Source organism: Gymnogyps californianus, chromosome 1 (genome assembly GCF_018139145.2).
Source record: "Gymnogyps californianus isolate 813 chromosome 1, ASM1813914v2, whole genome shotgun sequence".
NCBI classification, from domain to species: domain Eukaryota; kingdom Metazoa; phylum Chordata; class Aves; order Accipitriformes; family Cathartidae; genus Gymnogyps; species Gymnogyps californianus.
Genome location: NC_059471.1, coordinates 184,007,767 through 184,017,378, shown reverse-complemented (window position 1 = coordinate 184,017,378; position 9,612 = coordinate 184,007,767).

The following is a 9,612-nucleotide window of genomic DNA, read 5'->3' as shown; positions in this document are numbered from 1 at the left end:
AGGTTAGACACCATCTCCTGTGCTGAATGCTGAACTTTTCACGACACCCAGTGTACTTAGTTACAAAGTTGTAGTTACACTTAGTTATAAAGTTACTTCAATTTTCTGCAGTTACTGGTACTGTAACTGCTCGGTGTTTGGGACCAATTCAAAGACTCTTAAATTATCAATCCCTGTATGAAGCTCAGTTTTCATTTCCTTCACATGACAAAAAAAGCAGAAAGTATATGATTATTTTCCTTCAAACACACCTTTGAAAAATCAAGCAGCTTGAGATCTCTGTAGTATTATACCATGGTGTGGGCAAATGAGCAAGCACCTAGTTTCTCTCCCAATGAAGAAAGCATTTTTGTAACAGTTAGCTTTTACAGATGAAATGTAATTAGAGACTTGCTATCCATTGTATAGTGCAAAAAGTGGTCATTACTTGAATATTTACAATCTGTAAATGAGTTGAAAAATCTGCTGGAAAATAAAGTATAGTAAATCTTTTATCCTGTTACGAGCATTTAAGAAGACAATTACTTTGACTTCATAGCGAGTCCTTAATAATCCAGGATTTTGTTCACAAGCAGAATTAAATGGAGGGCAGATAGAAGCAGTGCACAGGTAGGACCTTGGCGTTGCAGCCTGTGCTGGTGCTTCACCTTTCCAATATGATCTACTATAGTCCACATGATCAAGTCCCTGTCAACTCTTTCTGTGGTTCAGTTATTTCTTTATGTCCAAAACGGCAGTATGGTTATACTCTGCTACATTAACATGATGGATTTGCAACTCTTTGGAGTTCAGTGGAATGATTTCCATATCATGTATTATGGAAAAGAGGCTAGGGATAGCACCAAGATTGGCCAGCAACCCGTATTTTAATAATACTTTTAAATTTACCAGCTACTAGGAAAATATCATAAAAGCATTATGTTCAGAGGGAGGTGAAGGATATTTGAAGCCCGAGTCGCATCTGTTGCTTAAACCAGCAGGAAGACACACTGATTAGCACTACCATGGCTCTGAAAGAAGCACCACTTCCAGATCCTGTTGCGTTGCTGGTAGGGGGGGAAGCTATTGCCCAAGTAGAGAGAATGTATAGCCAGCAACCTGCTCGCTGAGCTCCTATAGGAAACAGCATTTTGCCTTTGTGCAGGAGAGTAGCATACTTTGAGCTGCTGCAGGAGTGGTAATTTGGATGTCAACTTTCACGTGCTCCCCCTTCACCACAGACTGAACAGGTACAATGGAAGGACTCCTGAATACGTGCCAACAAGGAAAGCATACCCTATAAGGGATCTGTTTGTTTCTTTGAACTTGGTGGGAGGTTTTAGCCATGTACTTGCATTCCAGAAATAATAAAGTAAGGAAAGTAAAATTCTTGCAATATCAAAGAGTAAAGACACATGCCACATTCGGGATTTTGGAAAAGGAAATACAGCATTTGTAAGACCATGTTCCCAAGAAAGGATTTGTTACTCAGGGGTCTACTACTACATGTGGAAGTGGCCATTAGAGACTGCAGCCCTGATGGCACCCCAGAGTTTAGAGAACGATGCAGCAAATCAACATCTGCTCCATGATTAGTTCAGTATTACTAGAAGAGATTTTTAGACATTTACTCTTCTGTGATGGAATTTCCAAGCTGCACAAATATGATCATCAGAGGCTGGGGCAAATTTGTTTGCCATCTCCATCAATCTGAAATCAGTTAGATGTGTTTTCATAAAGTGAAGCTGCTCATTATCATTTCCACTGGTGGAGACTGACAGTGTGTGACAGTTTGTTGTGATTAAGAGACACAATTTGGAGAGAAACCAAGGCTGTAAAATATTTCAAGTCAGCACTAGAAATGTGAAAAAGCCTTTAAGTGATTATCAAGAAATAACATTGGAGAGTCTCAAACTTTCTTCTGGGTTTCAGCATCTGGAGGGCATATCACTGTTTACATTTCTAGGGAAGAATACAAACTTGGGCTCTCTGCTACTGTGCTGAAGATTAATGCTAAATAGTTCAAGACATTTAGCACTTCTTTAGAGCTTACATTTTGTAGTAGCACAGGTTATATTGCTCATTTGCCTTTGTTTTCCTTAAAATTGTCCTTTGAAGAAAAATATCAGCGTGATCTAATGCTTTGTGCTGTAAAAGGACACAGTTTCCAAGGCTCCCAGGTTCTGCCAAATATACTATAGAAAGGACTGAGAAAATTTTGTGTGTGAACTTGAGAGTGCTTGTGTGTTTTCTTGACACTGTGTGTCAGGATCATACCAATTTACAAAACCAAATTATATGATACTATATTAATATCGTATTAAAAATATTGCCTGTTGCTTGTTTGGGATCAAGCACATGGATTTTCCTGGTGCTTGTCATACAATATCTACTATTTTATTAGAATTTTTATTTACACATTAATATTTTTATTTTATATCAGATTGCTTTTCTTCATTTACCTGTTTCTTCAGCTGAAATGCTGGAAAAACTCCCTTTCACTGTTTCCTGAAGGTAAAGGACAATTCAAGTCTTTGATCCTATCTTCAGAGCTCTCCGTTTCCCTGATGCTGTACTATCTGACCTTCCATTTCACTGAAATAATGTCAGTCTTCTGTGTCTTTGACTTCATGAATTTGTAATTTAGCCCTGGAAGAGGTCAGAACTGCATTATACATCAGAGCCCTCAGTCATTTGGGTTGACATGAGAAGAGACAAAGCTGCGTGCAGTACCGAGACTCAATTTTAAGGAAATCAGAGCTTCTTTTTTAGGTGATGTAATCTTAAATTTCCCTAATTCCCCCCTGTCTTTCTGGCAAGTTATGTCAGGCCCCTTTAGGAAGGCTTCCAGGCAGTCTTGTCTGATCAATGTTGGCCGTGTGTCATCATTGCAGTGTGAATGGGCTACTTGGGGCAGCCAGTTTTCGCCAGGAAAACCTAGTTTCATCCACATTGGCATAGAAGTATATTTAAATGAATGCTAAAGCTAACAAAATTCAAGAAGGGATTCTTCTTGACATTCAGCTGTTTGCCCTAAACTGGGCCCTGAATTAACTCCTGAGGGTAATAAGTGTGATTGAGTTTAGACCCAAAGCCATTGATCCAAAGGATTTTATGGTAACCACTTGTTCATGGTGGTGCTAATAATGCTTTTGTCTGTTGAATCAGGACCTGTGAAATGAATTGATAGGCTTGAAACCAGTTCCTTCGGGAGTATTTGCATTCTCTCCCAGACTCTTTGTTCAGCCCTCAATATTAAAAGCTATATGAAACTGAGAGATGGTGTGAAGAAAAGCATATGGAAACACTTTAGCTAGAAAAACCTATATTTTTGAAAGGACATGCCGTTAGGTTTTGGAATAAACTATTTAGGATCCTGCAGCTGAATCATGATCCCTGCAGAGTTTCAAAGATAGCTGATTTATTCAGTCCCCAATTTATCCCACCTAATTAATCCCACTCCATTTAACCCAGGCAGGAGTTTAGTCATCCTAGGTTTTCTGCAAAGTCAATGGAGAGAGACAGAGATTTTCTGAAGGTGATTCAGCCTAACTAACACAGAACTTTGTAAATTCAGGGGACAAGGTCTTTTTGAAATAGAAGTTTTTAGCTATAATGTATAATTATTATGCCATTAAAAATAACTCACACTACTGATGATTTGATACAAGAACAGGAAGTCACCTTAGTTTTCTGTTAACACACCTGGTTTTATATTTTCAAATCAATGAATGGGTGCTCTACTTAAGTATGAATTAAAGACATCATCCTACATTAATTTAAATCCAGATGTTCAGAGGTGTTTAAATGGCTCACTCCTGTTGAAATCAATAACTTCTGAAGTTCTGGACCTTTGTGATTAACAAGTTCTATAAAAATCAACATTTATTTGACAGCCTATTACATGTTATGCTCATATAAGATACTGTATGAATAATAGAAGTCTTAGTCATATCATTTGTATCCTTCCTCTGTGACCATAAATCAAATATAATCAGCACAAACATGTTTCTTACCCTTCCATATCCTATTAGAGAAAGGGTTATTGCTCTGAATGATACCAGCTGGACAGTCAAGTTGTCATCATGCAATGTATTTCACCTTGAGAAGGCTCTTGTGAAAGCCTCAGCAGGTCATTTGGATGCAGGCAAACTACTATCTTCAGTTCCAGCTAGACAGTCTGTATGGCATCTCTTTGATTTTTGGGTTGCTTTATTCAGCATCAGCTTAGCTTCTTTGTTTTTTGCTTAATCTCCCCATTTTTCTGGTTGAAGAGATCACCAGCAAACCCTGTGCCTGTCAGCTGCCTTACACTTGAATATCTTAAGAAAGAAGTGACACTGGAAATTTGCCCAGTGTGTAGAGCTTTTCTATTAAGAAGTTTAATGGGAAAGGAGAAAGAACAATGTTTGTAATCTGAAGACACACTGCTTGCCATATATTTCCTTACAAGGCAAAACCAGTTCTCATCATGCCTGGTTATAAGCAAAAGAACAAGCAAAAGAAAAAAAAGCAAGAAGAAAAGTCATCCTAATGAATCAAATAACTATTTCTCTCTTATGTCTTTCCTGTACAAAGTCAATAACACTCCTCAAGAAGCAAATCACTTTACAGACCTGGTGTTTTACTGGCACAGTGCATAGCTTTATTTTCAAGCTTCATAGCTCTCTTGCTCATATCATTCCTTTAAGTCACCTTACACGTATCTTCATTGCTTTACCTCAAAGCCACTACAATAAAACTCCTGAGCCACAGTTAGGAGAGATGTAAGGAAGAGCAGAAAAAACTATTATTTTTTTCAGTTTACCATTTTACCAGTCCCAGAATTTGTCAAAAATTCCTGAGAATGGAGAAGATGCTTTCGGTTTTGTTCAAAAGTTAAAAAAGGGCTTTACATGTATGCCTCTTTATGCTACAAAATGAGGAGGGGTGGCATGGAGCCAGCTGCATCGGTTCTCTGGTTTTGTCTGTACAACTTTCATTCAAGCTTCTGTTCATTTTTTCCACCGTAAGTCTTCTGCAAAATTCTTAGACAAGAAGGCATCTTACTAATTCTGGACTTAAACTTAAGGTTATTCAAATATCTACCAAAAGCCCAGTCTCCCTTTCAATCATTTATTCAACTCTAACTTATAATTTCTTACATATTCATTATGTTTATTGTGCTCATAGTGGTCGGTTTTTATGTCTGTTCCCACCAGATATTAAGAACTGCCTTTATTATAGCAGTTCTATACTCATGCAAGTAATGCCTAAATACTGTATCTTCTTTGCATGCTCCACCCCTATCCATGAATGACAGATATTTGAGAAATAACTTTAAGAAGAAATAATTTTATTTTTGTTTTATTGATTTGTGCGTCTTTCCACAAGATTAATTGCCTATTAGGTTCTGGGCTGCCCATGTGTTATTCTGATTCCTAGACCTATCAGTATCTACATGACAGTGACTGTATACCTCATTTTGCCTCTGTTTTACTACAGTCCTGTCTACTTATCCTGCAGCTTCACCAACTTAATCAAAGGCAGCTTGACTACTTAGTAGGAACTGTTGTAAATGTGTCTCATCCGGAAATCACTTCTCTGACAACAGAAAATGTCTGAGCTGTAATATCAAAATTTAGTAAAGATGAATAGTTTGCATCCGGTTTTATTGCAAAAGCTGTCTCGCTTTTCAGAAGTCTTCTGTAAGAGCTTCATATTTTGTAAAATTGTAACCTAAATACACTCTCAGAATATGAAAAATGTATGTCACACAGACGTCTTCAATTTTTTTTGTACGCTCTAGCTTTCTGCAGCTGTATTGTATTTAAAAGTGACCTTTTGTAAAAGGAGTGAATGTAATTAACAATTCAAATCCCCTGGGTATTTTCCAAGTGGTATAAAATGGCCTCAGAATATTTAAGATACAAACTCAATATTTTTTGTGAAAACTAAAGCAGTTTTTCTTTACTCTTTTAGCTTTCATATAAGATTGCATTTCAGCAGTTGATGCTATTTGTTGTGAGGATCATTCTAAATAAGAGCAGCTAACTTGTCTGTTAAAGTAATCCCTTGTGGGGATATGACTGCACAGATGAGGCTGTAGGGTGTAGGTTTTATCTGTTTTATTATTTTGTTTACATTTTGATTTAACACCTTCCCAAGACACATAGAGAACCGGACACATGGTGAGTCCCCAGTGGAGTGGAAAACTGCAACCATTTGAATGTCTTCTGTTTCAAAACAGAAAGAAAAATTCATTTTCAAAACTTCTCATGATCAGAATTCTGATACACTTACAAAATCTCAATTTCACAGTTGAAAAGCTGTTGCAACTTTTAGACTATTATCTAATATGAAATATGTTCTTTTTTATTAGAATTTCTTCAATAAAACAATTTTTTTTCTTCCTGACTCGCATTCATAAGAGCTTATCCTGTTCCTGTCTGAATATAATGTTTAAATAATATTCACATGGAGTGAAAGTCATGCTCTACTTCAAAAGAAAAGATGAACAAGATTGAAAACTGAAATGAGTTAATGTAAAAGCAAAACATTTGCAGGGAAGTTGCAATAACTCTCATGCACAGCATGTGATTTTTATTTATTTTTTTCCTTTTTTTCTGGAGACCTACCATGTAAAATGAAGATTAACAAAGTTCTTGGTTTTTGATAAAAGAAAATCACTTCTTACAAAACACACTAGTAAGGCTGAGATGAACGTAAACTGCCAGCTTCAGAAGCAAACTTGATTCAGCCAGTTAGACCTCCTCATTTCATCCCCAGAAGTGCCTGTAATATGCGTGTACAGAACCACGGATGGAAAAATACGTTTTAGACTAACAGAGACTGGAGACACTGTCTTAGATCGTGGCCCCTTCGGTCCTCTCCCTCTCTCCCTCATCAGGCAAAGTCTTGTTAAGCTGAGGTTTGACCAAATATGTCCAGCAGTAGTTCTATGCTGTCATTGGTTATATTCACATTATCCTCATCGTGAAAAGGTTTAACCCAAGAAAATGGGAAGATAATCATGTGGAAAAAAATCAAGTGAATACAGTAATCGTTTCTTTAAAACATATTCTCTAAACAGAGGTTTTGTGTTGTAGAAAATTGGATTGCCTCCATAACAGAAACTCTTAACAGAAACCTGAAGGTATCCTCTGTCTGCATTTTGTCATTGTGAAGGCTGTATCCTGTGTCAAGAGATTTCCGCTCACCTGTGTTGAGTGCTGAAGTACCCAGGATTTTAACTACTCTCTGTATAGTACTAATAGGATCCTTAGATATAAGGAGTTTTCCATGTACTCCTTGTCAGGAAATGTATTTCAACAGACTCACCTCTCATACCTACCTAGAGGACGCTCAAGAAAGTGAGTTCGGTGGACTCTTCTCTTCGTTGTCCCACGAATGTAACCCAAAGAGGAAAAACTGCTTTAAGACGTATCTGAATACACACACATTTACACACTTTCATTACTTAATGTAAAAAATTACTCAATATTAAGCAAAGACAAAATGTGAAACACTGAGCAAAGTAAAGGCTGTGTCTATACGAATGAGCTACGCAGCGCTGGAGGAGCAGAGGTGCTGGGGAGACAGCTGGGGCTGTACCGCTGGGGACCACCTTGCAGGGTCACAGGGCTTCTCCTTCAGATTAGCCCCACTCTGGCCCCATGTACTATGCTCCCATCAGCAGCTGGAGCACAGAGGGTGATAACTCCTGGTGCATGTCCCTGCCTCTTGTCCAGGAGGAGTCCCGCTCCTGCGCTCCCAGAGAACCCTGCGCCGTGAATCCAAGCACAGTAAGTGGGGACAAATGGAGGGTGCCCTGAAAAGCAATTTCTAACACTGCTATAGACACTCCCAAAGTCTACCACAGCAACAGATGAGGCTTGCTTATCAAATTAGCGGACAGAAACATTACATGGAAAATGTGGTACTTTCGCTATGAGCCTTTTTGTACCAAACAGTAACCACAATATTTCATTTCAAAAGAGATCTGCATTTTTGCTCGGGCTATAGCACAGCGTAAGCAGCTTTAACTTGAGTTGACAACCCTGCTTTAAATTGCTGTATATACTTGTACCAACCCCTTGAATACATTACATTAATTTCCTGACATTTTGGCATTGGGGAGGAGGCTTCCAGTGATTCTACCTGCTTCACTGCAAGCAGAGCAAATATTTCCTCTTAGAGAGGTTAACAGAAAAATGAACTATAGTTTCATGAAGTTGCAGGAGTCAAATTAAATAATTATTTCCAAATTCCAGGGCCTTTCAAGAGTTTTTTTCACGTCCTCTCAGAGTTATTCCTTTCTTTAAAATATAAAGTATCACAATCTGGCCAATACTGTCTCTGCTAGGGATGGATAAACAGGAACGACAATTAGTTTCTTTGTAAAAAGCAGGATCTTTAAAATGTGCTTTATCTTCTCTTTGGTTTCCTGGAATATTTTCTGGTGCATGCCAACACGAGTCTAATCAGATTACCAAAGAAGTTAAGTCCTACTGATTTCAGTGGGAAAAGTTTCAGTTTTGGTTTTGAGTATTTAGGAAAGAAATAAAATTTCCCTTCTTGATATAAAGCCTTAGGGATTCCCTCCCTGCTTCCCTCCCTCCCTCCCTTTCTGCCTTTCTCCCTGAACTAGGCAGACTTCCTGTAGTCCATATCTTTTCCTCAAACACCCAGTGCATCCTATCTAATGAGGGAGGAGGATCTTTTTATAGAATTCAGTATTTCTAGGGTCCTAGTTATAAATTCTGTGGATATCCTACTAAATTATACAGTTCAATCCTTTTTGTATTCACTTTACTAACATTCTGACTTTTAACTACAGTATGCTTTACACTAACCACAAGAGGCCTGAAGAAAAGATAGTGAAGTCTAAGAAATGTTTAATGATAGCCAGACACAGAGAATATTGCAGTAAGTAGTTACAGAAGGAATTTCTGAAATTAAAAAATAGCTTTTTCACTTTTACAGCAGGTGTTATTTTTTCAGCAAAACGGATTTTTCAGTCAGTCCTTCATAAACCAATGCTTTTATCAGAACCTGAAAGAAAAAAATAATTTCTATAGAAATTTCAATTATGTGATTTTTTAAGATTTCCCCCATTACAAAAATTGTTTTCTGCAGGCTCTAATAATTTACTTACTATGTATGATCTACAAAAATTCAATTGTACTGATGACTTTTGTTTGAAACAGCTGCAAGCCTTTTCTAAGTTATTTCCTAAACAGTCATAATTCTTTTTTATGTAATTTCTTATCTTGTTAATTGAAGAAGGTTTTCCTTGATTTGAATGTCCATGATCTTTCTGGATCTTTATTTCCAATCACTTATTTCTTATTTTAAATTTTCTTTCCTCCTTTAAGAATCTTGACACTTTTAAGACTTTGTATTGTCTCTTAGCCTTTAATACTTCTCTTCCATTCTACTCATGTACTCATGTTTCCTATTTTATAATCTCTTTTTCGGTCCAAAACACAGCTGGATGAATTCACCCCTAGGTCAATCTCTGTATATAGGTTAAAACGACAGACAACAAACCTTAACCAGCAAAGAAAGATACTCATTTCTTGCTTTGGGCAAAACAATATTCTTGTATATCTTCAATCATGTTCTATTACTTCAGTGTTTAGTAAGCACACC